Source organism: Oryctolagus cuniculus, chromosome 20, assembly GCF_964237555.1.
Source record: "Oryctolagus cuniculus chromosome 20, mOryCun1.1, whole genome shotgun sequence".
In the NCBI taxonomy this organism is placed as follows: domain Eukaryota; kingdom Metazoa; phylum Chordata; class Mammalia; order Lagomorpha; family Leporidae; genus Oryctolagus; species Oryctolagus cuniculus.
The window spans coordinates 15,563,243-15,582,405 of record NC_091451.1 but is presented as its reverse complement, the minus strand read 5'-3'; positions in this window follow the sequence as shown (position 1 = coordinate 15,582,405).

Genomic DNA, 19,163 nt, shown 5'->3' with positions numbered 1-19,163 from the left:
AGTTTTATTTTCCCTCAAACTGTTTGAAGTCCACTCGTAGCACCACCACTGTAAACCCACCCCAGGAACATCTTGGCATCCTCTCAGGCCCTCTTTATATGCCAATGTCCCTTTACCAAAAACAAAATTAGGATTACACAGTTGACAGTATTATGGCTTTCTTGTTTTCACTTAGCCAGAATATTCCACAGACAGCGACACATCAAATACACTGTGACACCGTGCCTGTCAGTGTCCTAGAATAGCACCTGGGAATTCAGTTGGCAGTGTTACTAAGGTCCTGGTAGCTTTTGTCACCATGGTGTTTGTTTCAACACCGGGAACACAACACTGAGTGGGTGAATGGTGGGTGGTAAAGCAGGTGACAGGTGACATCCCCAAACAGTAGAGGAGACTGTCTCACCCTGTCTCTCTAAACACGACGAGTTCTTTGTAAAAATAAGCCAGCTGGGATGGGCTGGTTGCTTAGTGGTTAAGATGTTGGTTAAAATGCCCAGGCCCTTTATTAGAATACCTGGTTTCAGCGCCCAGCTCTGGCTCCCGCCGGGGACACCCACATTCCCTGTGAGATGGCCTGGGTTTGAGTCCTGGCTCAAACACCTTAGTTCCTGACACCCCTATGGGAGGCACTGGATTCTGTCCCTGTTGCTCCTCTTCCAGTCCAGCTCTCTGCTGTGGCCCAGGAAGGCAGTGGAGGATGGCCCAGGTCCTTGGGCCCTGCACCTGCACGGGAGACCAGGAAGAAGCACCTGGCTCCTGGCTTCGGATCGGTGCAGCGCGCCGGCCGTGGTGGCCATTTGGGGAGTGCATCAACGGAAGGAAGACCTTTCTCTCTGTCTCTTTCTCTCACTGTCTAACTCTGCCTGTCAAAAACAAACAAACAAACCAACCTGGCTAATGAAACAGACATGCCTCGGTGAGACTGAGCACGAATAAGAGGTCAGGTGCAGCGGGTTAAGCCACAGCCTGGGGTGCCTGTATCCCATACTAGAATGCCTGGTTCAATTCCACGCAGCTCTACACTTCCAATCTGGCTCCCTGCTGGCCCAGGTTGGGCTCCTGCCACGCTGTGGGAGACCCCGGATGGAGTGCTTCGCTCCTGGCTTCAGTCTGGCCCTAGCTGTTGTGGGCATCTGGGAAGTGAACCAGTGGATGGAAGATCTCTCTCTCTCTCTCTGTGCCTCTGCCTCTCTGTAACTCTGCCTCTCAAATAATTACTTAGTTCTTTAGGAGAATAAAAAAGTCACGCAAGTGAGCAATTGTAGGAATTGGGAAAGGGGACATGGAGTGCGCATTTGGCCTACCAGTTAAGGTACTGGTTAGGGTCTGACGTTGTGGCACAGAGAGCTAAGCTGCCACCTGCAATGCCAGCACCCCACATCAGAGTGCCAGTTCCAGTCTGATGGAACTCAGCTTCCAATCCAGCTCCCTGCCAAGGTGCCTTGTACTTGGACCCCTGCCACCCATGTGGGAGACCCGGATGGAGTTCTGGGCTCCTGGCTTTGGCCTGGCCTAGACCCAGCAGTTGCAGCCCTTTGGGAAGTGAATTGGTGATTGAAAGATCGCTCTCTGGGGCTGGCACTATGGCATAGCAGGTAAAGCCACCGCCTGCAGTGCTGGCATCCCACATGGGCACTGGTTCGCGCCCCGGCTTCTCCACTTCTGATCCAGATCTCCAGCCTGGGAAAGCAGTGGAAGATGGCCCAAGTCCTTGTACCCACGTGAGAGACCCAGAGGAAGCTCCTGGCTCCTGACTTCTGATTGGCGCAGCTCCAGCCATTGCAGCCAATTGGGGAGTGAACCAGCAGATGGAAGACCTCTCTCTTTCTCTCTCTCTCTCTCTCTGTGTGTAACTCTGACTTTCAAATGAATAAATAAATCTTAAAAAAAAAGTTGTCAAAACCTCAGTAAAATGGCAAGCCCAACTAAGTCAGAAGTAAGAAACTGCCTTCAAGTCACAAGCACGTAGGATTTTATAGGTCTGTTCTACCAAAGTGTTAAGAAATCAGTAAGTTCTGTATCTTTCAGTTGTTTTGGAACATTAATAAGAGAGTAGCTACCCATTTCACTTCTAAGGGTAGCATAATGCTTACAGCACACTAGGGTGAGAAGAGAAAGTTATAGACCATCACCACGTAGGCACAGGTAGGGGCTGGCATTGTGGAATAGCAGGTTCAGCCTCCACCTGCGATGCCAGCATCCCATATGGGCACCAGTTTGAGAACCAGCAGCTGCCCGTCTTCCAATCCAGCTCCCTGTTAGTGCACCTGGGAAAGCAGTGGAAGATGGCCCAAGTGCTTGGGTCCCTGAATCTACCTTGGATACCTGGAAGAAGCTCCTGGCTCCTGGCTTTGGATTGGCCCAGCCCCAGCCATTGCAGCCATTTAGGGAGTGAACCAGCAGATGGAAGACCTCTTTCTCTGTCTCTCCTCCTCTTCTCTGAACCTCTGCTTTTCGAATAATTAAAAAAAAATGAATCTTAAAAAATGCATAAATAAAATTCAGCAGTGTACTTTTTTTAAAAAAGATTTTTAAAATTTTTATTTATTTGAGAGGTAGAGTTATAAACAGTGAGAGGAAGAGACAGAGAGAGAGAGAGAGAGAGAGAGAGAGAGGTCTTCCCTCTGCTGGTTCACTCTCCAGTTGGCCGCAACAGCCAGAGCTGTGCCTATCTGAGGCCAGGAGCCAGGAGCTTCCTCCAGGTCTCCCATGTGGGTGCAGGGGCCCAAGGACTTGGGCCATCTTCTACTGCTTTCCCAGGCCATAGCAGAGAACTGGATGGGAAGTGGAGCAGCCCTTCCTGGAACTGGCTCCCGCCTCATCACTCCTGCAGCCCTCCTTCCTTTCCTTGCCTGCTCCATCTTCCTCTGCACTGTGTGGGCCCCCATCCTGGGTGGGCCCCCATCTCACACCTGGAGTCCTAACAGGAAGAAGGAAATTTGGGCCTGGAGAGACAAAAGAGGTCATGGAAAATGGATTTTTAAAATAAAATTTTTGGTACTTTGAAATTCATGCATAGCTTTTTCATAAAACACATTTTTTCTAAACTCTTGAAAACCCCTCGTATACATGATTTCAAAACAATTGCACCAAAATTAACTTTTATCAATTCCATTTTCTTTTAAAAAAAGATTTATTTATTTATTTTATTTGAAAGGCAGTTACAGAGAGGGGTGTGGTGGGGAGAGGAAGAGAGAGAGAGAGAGAGAGAGAGAGGTCTTCCGTCCACTGATTCACTCCCCAATTGGCCACAATAGCTGGAGCTGCGCCAATCCAAAGCCAGGAGCCAGGAGCTTCATCCAGGTCTCCCACATGGGTGCAGGGGGCCCAAAGACTTGGGCCATCTTCTGCTGTTTTTCCCAGGCACATTAGCAGGAAGCTGGATCAGAGGTGGAGCAGCCAGGACTTGAACCAGGGGCCATATGGGATGCTAACACCACAGGTGGAGGCTTTACCTCCTACCTAGTGCCAGCTGCTCTAAGAACTTTTTAAAGTCCTCTTGCAATGGCATTAAAAGATGCTTATTAGGGTGCAAATTTTTCTGTAACGAAGTAAACTTGTCTTTCACTTCCGGACGAATTTTTACAGTCGCCCTGTGAAGGCGGTGGCAGAGATGGGTGCAGCCCCTGTACCAGCAAGCTGACCACAAGGACTGCGGGCAGCCACCAGAAGCCAGCAGGATGCAGGCACGATTCTCCCCTGGAGCCTTCGAGGGGCAGCGCGGCCCCGCTCACACCTTAATTTTGGACTTTGGGGCTCCTTTCTGTTGGCACGACCTCAGTGCCACCCCTGGCCCACACGGGCCACCTCATCATCTGACACCAGATGGCGCTAGCGGGTGGAGCCAGCCGGGTTTGGGACTCCGGGCTGGAGAGGCACGCAAGGGCTAGGATCCCAAATCCAAATGAAACCCAGAACTCCAGCCTCTTTCAGTTATCCCCTGGGAAAGCGGCTTTTCCGGGAGTCGGGTGCCCCTGCCGCTTGGAGGCTCAGCGTCGGAGCCAGCCTGCAGAGGGCGCGTTCTTCCCGCTCTCTGTCGCAGGAGGCTGTCGACCCCCGCTGGGGAGAGGCGGTCAGCCTGGCCCCCCCCCCCCGCCCCCTTACCCGGTGCTGGCCACTGCCATGGCGCACAAGGATGGGCCCCTCGCTCTGCAGAGTGCGGTCTGCGGGCCAGCAGCAGCCCCCGCAGCACCCGGGAGCTTGTCAAAAATGCGTGATCCGGGAGTGTGGAGTGTAGGGTACCGCGGTTAAACCGCCAGCGACCCGTATCAGAGGGCCGGGTCTCACTCCCAGCTGCACTTCCCATCCGGTTTCCTGCTAAGGCACATCCGGGAAGCACTTGAGAGCCCCAGGATGAGTTCCCCAGCTCCTGGCTCCTGTCTGACCCAGCCTTGACTGTTGCAGGCATCTGGGAAGTGAACCAATGGATGGGAGCACTCTCTTCTCTCTCTCTCCCTTCCAAATAAAATAAATAAATAAAACACAAGACGTGGCCCCAACCCAGAGCTCCTGACAGAGCTTGCATTTTAGCAAACTTCAGGCTCGGTGCTAACTCACTTCTCTGTGCCCGCTCCGGCCCTCTCCCATCCAAGTCTCACCAGGTTACCTCCCTCCCTTGCTGGCAGCCTCAGTGCCTCCCTGTGCTGCCTGGGCAGTGCCCAACTCCCTCAGGACCGCACCTGCTTACCCATTCTTCCCCTCCAGCCACAGCTGCTTCCTTTCACAGGGATGCTGGTGAACTGGACCTTGTATTTGTAACCCTGTGCATTTTAATTTATCTATTTTCATTTTATTTGAAGGAGAGAGAGAGAGAGAGAGAGAGAGAGAGAGAGAGAGAGAGATGCTCCATCTGCTGATTCACTGCCTGCATCAGCCAGGCCTGGGCCAGGCAGAAGCCAGGAATCAAGAACACAATCTTGGTTTCCCACATGGGTGGCAGGGACCCAGTGACTTGAGCCCACACCCTGCCTCCCAGAATGCACATTCGCAGGAAGCTGGAATGTGGAGTAGAGGCGGGACTTGAACCCAGGCGCTCTGATACAGGATGCGGTATCTCCAATGATACCTTAACTGCTGCACCAAATGCCTGACTGATGCACTTTTTCTTTCCTTATTTTTTTTTTTTAAGATTCATTTATTTATTTGAAAGTCAGAGTTACACAGAGAGAAGGAGAGACAGAGAGAGAGAGAGGTCTTCCATTCGCTGGTTCACTCCCCAGTTGGTGACAACAGCCGAAGCTGCGCCGATCCGAAGCCAGGAGCCAGGAGCCTCTTCTGGGTCTCCCACGTGGGTGCAGGGGCCCAAGGACTTGGGCCATCTTCTACTGCTTTCCCAGGCCACAGCAGAGAGCTGGATCGGAAATGGAGCAGCTGGGATTTGAACCGGCGCCACAGCGCCAGCCCCTGCAGTTTTTCAATCTCACCCATCAGTCTATTGAGGAAGCTCTTCCTGATGCAATTGACCAGCCGCGGCTGCAAACGCAGGGGCCCTGTCAATTCCACTCCCGTCTGCAGTCCTACAGCCTCCACAGAGCTTGGCATACCACGGACACGCGATCCATGTGATTACTGCGTGTCCGAGGAGACCTGTGGGGGCATGAGTGCATGTGTTTCCGGTAACGTTGTACCTCTCCCTCCTGGCAGTTGATGCCTGGGCCTGTGTCAGACCTGGCAGAGCCGTGGGCTCTGCGGCCGTCTGGAGAAGGGGGAGGAGCCGAGTTCCTGCCTGGCTGGCTCCACCCTCACAAGTGGGCTGTCCTCCGGCCCTCCCAGGGGAGGCCCACATCCCCCAAGCCCTCAACAGGCTTTGGTCCTGAGCCGCCCAGGACCATATGTGTTTGGACCATATGCATTTAACCAACCATATGGATGATTGTTTTGGTTATTTTCAAATTTTTGCTTTATTAAACCATTGCAATGAATATCATACACCTGTGAGCGAAGATATCTGTAGGAGAAACTTCAGCCAGTAGAACACTGTGTTTTGTTTTAAAGATTTATTTATTTGAAAGTCAGAGTTACACAGAGAGAGGAGAGGCAGAGAGAGAGAGAGGTCTTCCATCCGCTGGTTCACTCCCTAGATGGCTGCAATGGCTGGAGCTGCGCTGATCTGAAGCCAGGATCCAGGAGCTTCTTCTAGGTCTCCCACGCGGGTTCAGGGGCCCAAGGATTTGGGCCATCTTCCACTGCTTTCCCAGGCCACAGCAGAGAGCTGGATCTAAAGTGGAGCAGCTGGGACTTGAACCGGTGCCCATATGGGATGCCAGCACTTCAGGCCAGGGCGTTAACCTGCTGTGCCACAGCGCCGGCCCCCAGAACACTGTGTTTTGAATAGAAGTGTTTGTGTTAGAGCTGGAGCTCCAAGTGTGATGGTGTTAGAAGGTGGGGGGAGGGGTTTGAGAGGCAGTGACATCATGAGGGCCCTGCTCTTAGGCGGGGTCACTGCCCTTATGACCCCATCGGCCTTTCCATCTCTTCTGCCACATCAGGGTGCAGCAGGAGATGCACAGACCTGGCCCTCGCCAGACAAGCTGGAGCCTTGGCCTTGGCCTTTCCCACAATGGCAAGAAGTAAATACCAGTTGTTTATAAATTGCCTGACAGCTATTACGTTAGAGCAGCAGGAATGAACTCAGACAGAGAATTCCAGGCCAAAGGGTACACTGTCATGTTGTTTAGAGTAAAAATGTATTTAGAAATAATCTCAAATGTGCAGAAAGTTTCGTGAGCCATCTGAGAGTCCATTGCCCAATCCCCTCCAAATAGTTTAATAAGTGTCTGACACAATCCAGAGCACTCTCCCGCACGCCCACAATGCACCCATCAAATCACTACCACGGGGGCCTGCAAGGTGGTACAGCAAGTTCAGTCGCCACCTGCAACCCCGGCACCCCACATGAGTACAAGTTCAAGTCCCGGCTGCTCTGCCTCTCATCCAGCTCCCTGCTAGTGTGCCTGGGGAGGCAGAAGATGATGGCCCAAGTGCTTGGGCCCCTCTCTCCCACATGGGAGACCCCAGTTGAGTTCCAGGCTCCTGGTGGCCTGGTCCAGCCCTGCAGATGGAAGATCTCTTCCTCTTTCTCTCTGCCTTTCAAATAAATCCTTGAAAAGAAAGAAATTGACACTGATACTGTACTCCCATCCAATCCTCACACTCCAGTAACATCTTCTATGGGGGCTGGTGTTGTGGTGCAGCAGGTTAAACCACAGCCCGAGATACTGGCATCCATATGGGCCCCGGTTTAAGTTCTCTATTCCACCTCCAGTCCAGTTCCCTGTAATGCACTTGGGAAAGCAGTGGAAGATGGCCCTAGTGCTTGGGCCCTTGCCCCAGGGTGGGAGACCTGGATGGAGTTCTTGGCTCCTGGCTTGGCCCGGCCCAACCCTGACTGTTACGGCCATTTGGGGAGTGAAACAGCAGATGAAGAAGACCTCTGTGTGTGTGTGTGTGTGTGTGTGTAATTCTTTCAAGTACAGATCTTTTGAAAACATTTATTTTATGTATTTTAAAGGCAGAGTTACACACACAGGAGTGAGAGAGAGAGAGAAACTTCCATGCACTGGTTCACTCCCCAAGTGGCTGCAATGGCCAGAGAGCTGGGCTTGTCTGAAGCCAGGAGCCAGGAGCTTCTTCTGGGTCTCCCACATGGGTGCAGGGGCCCAGAGCACTTCAGCCATCTTCCTTTGTTTTCACAGGTGCATTAGCAGAGAGCTGGATCAGAAGTGGAGCAGCCGGAACTCGAACCAGCGCCCAGATGGGATGCCAGCATCGCAGGCAGCAGCTTTACCTGCTGCACCGCAGTGCCGACCCCATAAATAAGTCTTTAAAAATAACAATATCTTCTATGACAGAAGGATCCGGTTCCGAATCACGTGCTGCACTCCTCCCGGCTCGTGTCCCTGTCATCTCCGGTGTGGACTCGCTCCTCGCTCTTTCCCTGATTTCCACGTCCTGGATGTTTTGAAGCCCACAGGCCATCTGTAAAATGCCAGTCCTCTGGGGATGCGGCAGCCTTTCCTTCCCTGGGGCGTCCCTGCCCATCCCCAAAGGAACCAGCTCCTCCTTCCCCCGGCTGCCCGGGCCCTCTGCGGACCTGCCCCTGCAGCTTTTGCTGGCTGTCCACTCAGCCCGCCTTTAAGTGCTACCATCTGTTCCTCCCCCAGAGTCTGGAGACTTCTTGAGGACAAAGACACCCTCATGCCCCACTGTGCCCTCAAGCCCAGTACAAGACTTTGTATAAAGTCAGTACCTCCCCTCCCTCCCAAAAAAGTTTGTTGAATGCATTAGCAAGTGAATAAAGTCTGAAGCAGGGGCGGGGAGCAGCCCTTCCTTGGAGAGGCTACGGCTTCATGGTCCTGACAGGCCCAGGTCTAGAGGGCCTCCGGAGACCAACCCCAGAAACCACAGCGGTTCCCCCACCCCGTATGCTCCGTGCCTTCGTGCTGAGCCATGGTCCCTCCCTCCTTCACGCACCCAGATCCCTTCAGCCATCCAGCCCCGGCAGGCAGGCAGGCAGCCGGCTCCACCTGCCTGCAGGCTGCGGAGGCGACTGGCTCTGTGGGGTGGTCCCCTCTTGCCCAGCCCTAGCTGAGAACCAGGGCGTCGCCTGCTCCCTGGGGGGCCCAGAAGGAGTTCCAGGCGCCCAGACAGGTTGATCAGGACGTTTTCGGGTTGTGATGTTTCCTTTTCTGGGGGGCACTAGGGACATTATGAAAAATCCAAACTGCCCAGTGGCTGCTCCCTGCTTGGGCGTGGGACGGGATGGCCCCCAGCCTGGAGGGCTCCTGTCTCACCAGGCGGCTTGGAGGAGGACCCCACTCAAGTGCACAGACAGGTGAAATCCCCTGTTGAGAAGCTGAAGCAAACCAAAGCCAGCAGGTGCACCCCCCTCCCCTGCTCCAGAACCTGAGGGGAGGCTGGACCAGCTGATACCCAGCCTCTTCCCGAGCCGCCCTCACCTTTCCGAGCGAGGCACCTGGGACTGCAGGCGTGGCTCTAAACGGCTTGGGGTCCTGGCTTTGAGAAGGGCCAAAGGGAATTCTTGGGCAGGACGGGAGCAGGTGCTAGGCACGTCTATCCAGGGAGGAACGCTGGGGAGAAGAGGTGTGGAGTGACATGTCCAGGCAGGGGCGCATGCCTGCCTTCAAACCCCAGCTCAGCCGCTCACCCCTGCCCTGTGTGCCCTTGGACTATGCTGGAGTCTCACGGAGCCTTATTTGCCTGTCAGGTAAAATAGGGCTAACGAATGCCTGCCTGGCCAGAGCTGCCACTGTGACTGAGTAAAGCACCTGACCCAGGCCAGGGAACCCTGAAGGCGCTCATCAAATGTGGAGGAAGGTCAGGGAGACGGGGTAGGCTAGATGGCCATGCCTCGGGCCACAGGTGGATTAGGGCAACAGGACACTGGGGCAGGGGGAGTTGCTGAGCTGTGACATTTGTCACCGCCTTCCATCCCACTGGGTGACAGGCAGCCCCTTTCCTGCATTGGACCTGGCAGTTCCTTCTTCTGCCCCACGGTGGCAGTAGAGGAGGGGGTTCAGTATCAGGGCCAGGAGGCTCTGCCGCCTCTGCTATGGCAGGAGCTGCCTTCCTCACAAGCACCCAGGGAGGGGGCAACAGCACTGCCCCTACTCGGCCAAGAAACCCAGCCCCCCGCGGAGAGGGCCTTGGGGTCCCTCTTCGGCATGAGGGACAAGGGCAAATGCACTGAGGTCCCCGTAGGAGTGCAGGCACAGGGACAGGAATTACAAAGAAAGTGCTGCCCATCGCCACGGCTCACTAGGCTAATCCTCCGCCTAGCGGCGCCGGCACACCGGGTTCGAGTCCCGGTTGGGGCACCGGATTCTGTCCCGGTTGCCCCTCTTCCAGGCCAGCCCTCTGCTGTGGCCAGGGAGTGCAGTGGAGGATGGCCCAGGTGCTTGGGCCCTGCACCCCATGGGAGACCAGGAAAAGCACCTGGCTCCTGGCTCCTGCCATCGGATCAGTGCGGTGCGCCGGCCGCAGTGCGCCGGCCGCGGCGGCCATTGGAGGGTGAACCAACGGCAAAGGAAGACCTTTCTCTCTGTCTCTCTCTCTCACTGTCCACTCTGCCTGTCAAAAAAAAAAAAAAAGAAAAAAAAGAAAGTGCTGCCCAGGTCTTGGCTCTGGGAGGCACTGGCTGCCCAAGCATTGTCCAGACAGGCAGGCAGGCAGTGAAGAGCTCCCTGATGTTGGTTTCTCCGTGAGAGTCTCTGAGGATGCCCTGACGCCCCGACACCTGAGGAGGTGCACCTGACCTTACTCTCCCTTCCCCCCCTCTCAGGGCCCGGGAGCCACAGGGAAGCACCAGTGACTCCTGGAGCAATGGGCAGCGGGTGCTCAGGGGGCAAACGGCAGTTGGGTTGGAAATTAGGATGGAGCCAGGCTTGGAAGCTGAGCAGAGTGGATGGGCTGAAGCTGGAGGGACGGGGACACACACTGTATCTGGGCTGGGAGCCTGGAATTTCAACACAGCTCATGCCAACGGGCCACACGGCCCTGGACAAATCAGCATATAGCATACACAGCACTGGTTCGAGTCCCAGCTGCTCCACTTCCAGTCCAGCTCCCTGCTAATGCGCCTGGGAAGGGAACAGAAGATGGCCCACGTCCTCAGGTCCCTGTGTCCACATGGGAGACCTGGATGGAGCACGCACTGCAGTGGTGTCATTTGTAAGGAATGACCACTGAGAGTCTGTGGCTCATTTTCTCTTCTGCTCTCATGGAGAGCTCCTGGGGGAGACACCAGGTCACCAGGGGGCCTGAGGTGTGCCCGGTGCTGGGGTTTAAGCCACTTGCACCTTCTACTCTTGCAACAGAGCAGCCTGAATGTTGGGGGCAGAGGTGTTGCTGGAGGGGACATGAAGACGCCAGGCTGTGGCAGCGTCGTGTGCAAATTTCAGTTTCCATCATTTCAGAGCCGGGTGGCCTCATAGTGGGGATTCACTTCCCGATGTTAAGCCTGGTTCCTCATCACAACACCCACACATTGTCCGGTTGCAGTGGCGAGAGCGAGAACGCCATGGGCAGACACTGCTCTCATCCATGTGACCCCGGCACATGGGCACCTGCTTTGGCCTTCCCTAAATGCATCACATCTGTCCTTCCTGTGTTCCCACCTGCCCACCTCGGCTCTCCTGCCTGCTGTCCACAGTGCCCACTGCTGCCAGTGTCCTCCCAAGTAAGGAAGGCACTTCCCTTATCTTTTTTTTTTTTTTTTTTTTTTTTTTTTTTTTAGAGGTAGAGTTACAGACAGAGAGAAAGGTCTTCCATCCACTGGTTCACTCCCCAAATGGCCGCAATGGCCAGAGCTGAGCTGATCCAAAGCCAGGAGCCAGGAGCCTCTTCCAGGTCCCCCATGCCGGTGCAGGGCCCAAGCACTTGGGCCATCTTCCACTGCTTTCTCAGGCCATTAGCAGAGAGCTGGACTGGAAGTGGAGTAACCTGGACATGAACCGGCACCCATATGGGATGCCGGCGCCACAGGCGGAAGCGTGGCCCACCTTCCCTTATCTTAACTCAGCCTTCACTGCCTTCTCCGGGGTTTTGTGGCTTCCTGCCCCATTTGAACTCCCCCCTGCTGTTGTTTCCTTCCTTGCTGAGGCACCCACACCCCACCCACACACATCCACGTTGGCCTGGGCAAGCGTCTCTTGTTTTCTGAATCCAGTTCATTTCCCAAGATTCCTCAAGCCGGTATCAAATGCTTTCTTAGCATCCAAGTCCAGAACATGTGTTCTTTTCATCAAGTAGGAATGAAAACCCATCAGGAAAACCTTGTTAGTAATGAGTAACTGTGTTCCAAGTCCCAGGGGTGACAGCTTCCTGATCCCTCGGTGATTGGCAAGTTTTATTATATTTATGGTTGTGTGTGTACAAGGGTCCTCCAAAATGTTTGTGGAAAACAGAATTAAAAGGTAAGTCTATATTGGTGCAAAATTTTAAAATCCATGCATAGTTCATATGTGCACTTTTTTAAAAAAGATTTATTTATTTTACTTGAAAGTCAGAGTTACACAGAAAGAGAAGGAGAGGCAGAGAGAGAGAGAGAGAGAGAGAGAGAGAGGTCTTCCATCTGCTGGGTCACTCCCCAAATGGCCGCAATGGCCAGAGCTGGGCCAATCTGAAGCCGGGAGCCAGGAGCTTCTTCCGGGTCCCCCATGCATCCACATATATTTTTAAATTTGGAGAGGAAATCACTCTTTTGACTTTTTTCTCAAACTTAAGACTTCTTTATGATTTTCAAGATGGCTTGGTTACAAAGAATAAGCTAACAGATTTTAGAAACAATGAAACAAATGTGAATGAAATCAATATCATTTTGGGGGTGGATATTTGATAAGGTAGTTGAGATACCACTTGGGACACCCACACTCCATATCTGAATGCTTGGGTTCAAGTTCTGGCTCTATTCCCAAACCCAGCTTTGTGCTGATGTGCACCCTAAAGGGAAACAGGTGGTGGCTCAATCAGTTGGCTCCCTGTCGCCCACGTGGGAGACTTGGATTGATTTCCAGGTTCCTGGCTCCAGCATGGCACCGCCCTGGCTTCTGCGGACATTTGGAGAGCAAACCAGAGGGAAATCTCTGTCTCTGCCTTTCAAACCAATAAAATAATTAAAATGTAAAAATCACCACTTGCTTGCAAGTGGCATATTTCTGAGATAGCAGCCCCCAGTGTTAGTGAGGTTGTGGGAATCACAGAGTATAATTTGGGGGGCTGGCATTGTGGTATAACAGGTTGAGCTTCCTCCTGCAGCACCGGCATCCCATATGGACTCCAGTTCGAGCCCTGGCTGCTCCACTTCCAGTCCAGCTCTCTGCTATGGCCTGCGAAAGCAGTGGAGGATGGCCCAAGTGCTTGGAGGAGGCTCCTGGCTCCTGGCTTTGGATAGGTCCCACTCAGGCCACTGCAGCCATTTGGGGAGTAAACTAGCAGATGGAGTACCTCTCTCTTTGTCTCTCCCTCTCTCTGTAGCTCTGCCTCTCAAGTAAGCAAACAAAATATTTTTTTAAAAAGAGTATAATTTGGAACAACTTTCTGGATGGGCAACTTGAGAAATATCAGAAGCTGTTAAGCCATGCATTTCCTTTGACCCAGCAGCTTCACATCCAGTACTTCTTCCTAAGGAGCTCATTAACAATGCCATCAAAGCATCAATCCTAACAGTTATATGCCCGCGTCTCATTCTGCAGTGCCTGCGATCAAGTTCCATCTGCTTCCTATCCAGCTTCCTGCCAACGTACCTGGGAAGACAACAGAAGATGGCCCAAGTACTTGGGTATCCACCTCCCATGTGAGAGACCCAGATGGAGCTCTGGGTTCCTCGCGTCAGCCTGGGCCAAACTTGGCTGTTATGCTGTTGTGGCCATTTGGGTGGTGAATAAGCAGATAAAAGATGACTCTCTCTCCATCTGTCACTTTGCATTTCAAATAAATAAATAGTTTAAAATTAGTATCAATAAGAGATAACCTTGTTTTGGTGCAAAAAATTGAAATCTATGCAGTTTTCTGTAATGTAATTTTCACAAACTTTTAGAAGACTCCTTATCTGCATGGATTCAAAATTTGCACCAAAATAAACTTATCTTTTCATTTCAATTTCCATGAACTTTTTGAATCCCCTTGTGCTACTAAAAAGTTATTTTTAAAAAAATTTATTTATTTACTTGAAAGTCAGAGTTTACAGAGAGAGGGAGAGACAGAGAGATCTTCCATCTGCTGGTTCACTCCCTAAATGGCCCCAGTGGCTGGAGCTGGGCCAGGCCAAAGCCAGGAACTTCTTCTGGGTCTTCTACGTGGGTGCAGGGGGGCCCAAGGACTCGGGCCATCTTTCACTACTTTCCCAGGTGCATTAGCAAGGAACTGGACCAGAAGTGGAGCAGCCAGCACTCGAATCATTGCCCATATGGGATGATAGCACTGCAGGCAGCAGCTTAACCTGTTATGCCCCAAAAGTGTTCTCTTCTAAGAGGCAAGACACCGACAACTGAAAGTATACACATTATGAGCAGGACTTGATGTTAGGGTGATTTTAATTTTCTTCTAGATGATTTGATATTTTTGGGGGGCAGCAGTTAAGTCTCTGCTTGGGATGCCTGCACCCCGTATCGGAATGCCTAGTTCACGGCCCAGCTACTTGCTTCTAATGCTGCTCCTTGCTAATGTGCGCGCTTGGAGGCAGCAGGGACAGCTCAAGTGCATGGCCCCTGCCACCCATGTGGGGACTCGGATTGAATTCCAGGCTCCTGACTTCAGGGACACAGACCTGGCTTTTGCAAGCATGTGGGGAGTGAACCAGCGGATAGAATCTCTCTGCTTCTTTCTCTGTCTCTCTGCCTTTCAAATAAAACATGACAATAAATAAAAGATGTTGGTAAGTATCTGAGGAAGAGCCATCTGAGAGCATGTTCCTACTTCAGCTGTCACCTGGGAGGGTCTCAACTTTCCAAACCAGGGGGTGGGGGGCTCGGGGCAGGGCTCTCCCTTCCTCTGCACACGCCCTTCACACCCCAGGCCTGGCTGTAGGCAGCCCTTCCCGAGAGGCCGGGGCAGGTTTTGTGACTTTGCTGCCTTTGTGCCTCCTCCCCAGTCACCAAGACAGAGGTAACAACCGCAGCCCTGAGCCCACCTTGAGGACTCCCTGCTCCTGGCCCATGCTACCCCCTGCCCCAGCATTCCTTACCTAATGGGAGACCTGTGCAAACCTGTCTCCCCAGGACAGGGAAGCCTCCCCCAGCCCTGGAATAAGCAGTCGTTCCGTTTTGTGAATGCACTTTGCAAACTCGTTTCCTTTCTTGGTTGGCAGAGCTGGGTGCCCCGTCTCAGCGCCACGCTGGCTGGGCCCTCCCATTCTTTGCGCAGACAGTACTCGGTCATCCTCACCGAACGGGCGCCGCTTCTCTGCCCTGAAGTTTTTCCTCTAGCTGGAGCTCAGGGTTAGAACAGCTTCTGGAAAGCAGCCGGCAGGTGGCAGCACTGTGACACGTCTCCCCCACCCGGGCCCCAAGGGAGGCGGGCTGGGCTGCGGCACAGGGTGGGGGGATGTCCCAGCAGAACTGGCTGGGTGGGTTTGGATGGGATCCTGGCTGTACCTCAGCCCAGGTGCTGCTCTGCCTGAAGCTTCGGTTTCACTGGAGGTGGCAGGGAAGCTCCAGGCAGTAATAACCCCCCACCGACCTTGTGGGGTTGCTCTGCAGGCTCCCTGAGTTTAGACACACACAAAGCACGCGGAGCCCTGCACAGGGTAAGTGCTAACCAAGCTTCTGCTACCTACCCCCACACTTTTTAAAAATTATTTTATTTTATTTATTTGACAGGTAGAGTTACAGACAGTGAGAGAGACAGAGAGAAAGGTCTTTCTTCCGTTGGTTCACCCTCCAATGGCCGCTGCGGCCGGCGCTGTGCCGATCCAAAGCCAGGAACCAGGTGTCTTCTCCTGGTCTCCCATGCAGGTGCAGGGCCCAAGCACTTGCGCCATCCTCCACTGCACTCCCAGGCCACAGCAGAGAGCTGGCCTGGAAGAGGAGCAACCGGGACTAGAACCCAGTGCCCATATGGGATGCCGGCGCCGCAGGCAGAGGATTAACCAAGTGAGCCACGGTGCCGGGCCCCCCACACTTTTTTTTTAAGATTTATTTATTTATTTGAAAGTCAGAGTTACACAGAGAGAAGGAGAGGCGCAGAGAGAGAGAGGTGTCTTCCATCCACTTGTTTACTCCCCAGTTGGCCGCAACAGCTAAAGCTGCAAGCCAGCAGCCAGGAGCTTCCTCCGGGTCTCCCACGTGGGTGCAGGGGCCCAAGGACTTGGACCATCTTCCACTGCTTTCCCAGGCCATAGCAGAGAGCTGGGTAGGAAGTGGAGCAGCCAGGACTAGAACCGGCGCCCATAAGGGATGCCAGCACTGCAGGCAGCAGCTTTACCCGCCACGCCACATTCCGCTGCCCTTTAAAAGCTAAGGTGCTCAGGAGGTGGCAGGGTCCTTCCCTTCTCCCTCCTCTGCACAAATGGCAGTGGCGCCTGTGCAGACAGCAGCCCAGGGACTGCTGCTCCCTAGAGCAGGACTGGACGGCGGGCAGGCTGGCCCTGAAATGCTCTCCCACCCCACGCCCCATTTCCCTAGGGCAAGCTTCAGGGTGGCTTGGTTTTTTCATCCCAAAGTACCCTGTTACACCTCTGCTCAGAGCCTGAACACCTGCTCGCTCGCTGTCTCACCTGACACTGACCTCCACGCCCATCTCCAGCCTGAGCAAAGAGCCCGGCTGGAGCGAGGATCAGGTTCAGTCACTCCACGCCCAGCAGACAGCACACACTTGGTAAGGTACAATCACCTCCGTGTGACAAGTGAGGACACGGGCCTAGAATACTTCATGCAGACTCTAGAGTTTGTAAACAGCTGGGATTTGAACCTGGACAGTCTGGGGCTGGAGTCGTCTTTACAAACCCAACCACACCTTCCCCTGCCCCATCTCCAACCTCTAACGTGCTCCTTCTATATTAAAAATAATAATATTGGCCGGCGCCGCGGCTTACTAGGCTAATCCTCCGCCTTGTGGCGCCGGCACACCGGGTTCTAGTCCCGGTCAGGGCGCCGGATTCTGTCCCGGTTGCCCCTCTTCCAGGCCAGCTCTCTGCTGTGGCCAGGGAGTGCAGTGGAGGATGGCCCAAGTGCTTGGGCCCTGCACCCCATGGGAGACCAGGAGAAGCACCTGGCTCCTGGCTTCGGATCAGCGTGATGCACCGGCTGCAGCGTGTTCTCTCTCACTGTCCACTCTGCCTGTCAAAAAAAAAAAATTAAAAAAATAAAATAAAAATAGTAATATCGCTCAGGACACCTTCATCCCGAGAGTGTGTGGGTTGTGGCCCGCCCGGGGCTCCTGGCTCCTGGCTCCCACACACGCAGCCGCTGGAGGCAGTGGAAATGGCTGAAGTAACTGGGTCCCTGCCACCCACAGGGGAGACCTGAGTGGAGCTCCCAGTTCCTGGCTTCAGTGGCCCAGCCCTGGCTGTTGCTGGCAGATGGGAGATCTCGGTCTGCCTTTCAAATCACCAAAACGAATGAAAAAGAAAACCCGAATAAGCCCCCTCTTCCAACTCCTTCTGCCGGTCCTTTTCTCACGGCTCCACTTCCTCTTCCACATTAAGCCCCTCCAGTCTGAATGTTCCACCACACTGCTAGACCTGTCTAACCCCCCCCCCCACTCCCGGTTGTCTCCCACCTAGGCAGGTCAGTCCCCATCACCCAGTGCTTCCCTCTGGGGTTCTCTCCCCAATACCCCACTGCCTGGGGGACGTCTCCACTGGGATGCCACAGAGGCACCACCCACTCTGCAGGTCCCAGACTGAGCCCACCACTTTCCCCTCCTACAGACGGTCTCTTCCATCTCCCCACTGCCGCCATTCACCAAGCTGCTTCAGAGGCTGGGTGATCTTCAAGGCTTTTTCTGCTGCATCCACACAGAGACAAGACCCTGCTGATTCCACCTTCTTCAAAGACATCCCAAATCTACCAACTTCTCTCCACCCCCACTGCCATCACCCTCATGAAACCACTGTTGTCCCCAGATAAAACCAATAACTTTTTTCCCCAAAGGAATTTTTTTTTTTAGTTTCTAATATTTCAATTTGGCTCCTTAATGCAGGTGTTTTTGTTTGTCTAAGATTTATTTGAAAGGCAGAGAGAGAGAGAGAAGGAGAGACATAATCTTCCACCTGCCGGTTCAATCCCTGAACAGCCGCAATGATCAGGGCTGGGCTGACCTGAAGCCAGGAGCCAGGAGCTTCATCTGGGTCTCCCACAAGAGTGTAGGGGTCCAAGACTTGGGCCATCTTCCACTGCTTTCCCAGGCACATTAGCAGGGAGCTGGATAGGAAGTGGAGCAGTTGGGACTTGAACCGACGCCCATACAGGATGCAGGTGCTGCAGATGGCGGCTTAACCTGCTGTGTGCCACAGTGGCAGCCCCACTAAATCCACTTTTCCTAAGCAGATGGAGAGAGCTCTCCCTGCCCCCATAAGGTAAATCTTACAAGTTGCTGTTACTTTAAATGACAAAGGTAGTTCCAACTGACTACAGAATGAAGTGCAAATGTCCCCACTCGGCTGGTGAGGACCCCCACCACCTGGTCTCTGCCCCCCTTCCCTCTGTGCTCTCTGAACACTTTCCCATCAGTCCTGTGTTTCTGACCCAGGACATGCTTTCTGCTGCCTTTGTACCTACACACAGGTAGTATCCTGCCCCTTTGCCTCAGTGTACTGGCCCAAGAGGCATTTCTGATGGTCCCACAGTGCCTTACACATCCCTAACCCTAACAATAACAGCACCTTTGTAGCCACCCCCCAGTACCCGTGACAACCCACCCAGACCCAGACCACCATGTCTGGTCCCACTGGATCCCAGCTTCAGCACAGGGCCCACTCTCATCTGTTGCCACTTGATGTTTGTGGTTTCTGTTCCTTGAGAGGGGTCTGCAAACAGTTCATGCAAATGGGCATTATGGGCCGGCGCCGGCACACCGGGTTCTAGTCCCGGTCGGGGAACCAGATTCTGTCCCGGTTGCCCCTCTTCCAGGCCAGCTCTCTGCTGTGGCCTGGGAGTGCAGTGGAGGATGGCCCAGGTGCTTGGGCCCTGCACCCGCATGGGAGACCAGGAGAAGTACCTGGCTCCTGCCTTCGGATCAGCGCGGTGCACCGGCCACAGAGTGGCAGCCACTGGAGGGTGAACCAACGGCAAAGGAAGACCTTTCTCTCTGTCTCTCTCACTGTCCACTCTGCCTGTCAAAAAAAATAAAAAATAAGAAGAAAATGGGTATTATGGTAAAAGTATGCATGGAGTTAAAACTTTTTTGCACTAGGGTTGGCATCGCGGAGCTGTCATGTCACCACCTGCAATGGCGGTATCCCACACTGGAGCACTGGTTCAAGTCCCAGCTGCTCCACTTTTGACCCAGCTTCCTGCTAATGTGCTCGGGAAAGTAGCAGGTGTTGGCCCAAGTGCTTGGGCCTCTGCCACCCAAATGGGAGATGGAATTCTAGGCTCCTGGCTTTAAAGGCTTGGACCAGCCTTGGCTGTTGTAACCATTTGGAGAGTAAAACAGCAGATAAAAGAGCTCTCTCTCCCTGTTATTCTGACTTCCATATAAATAAA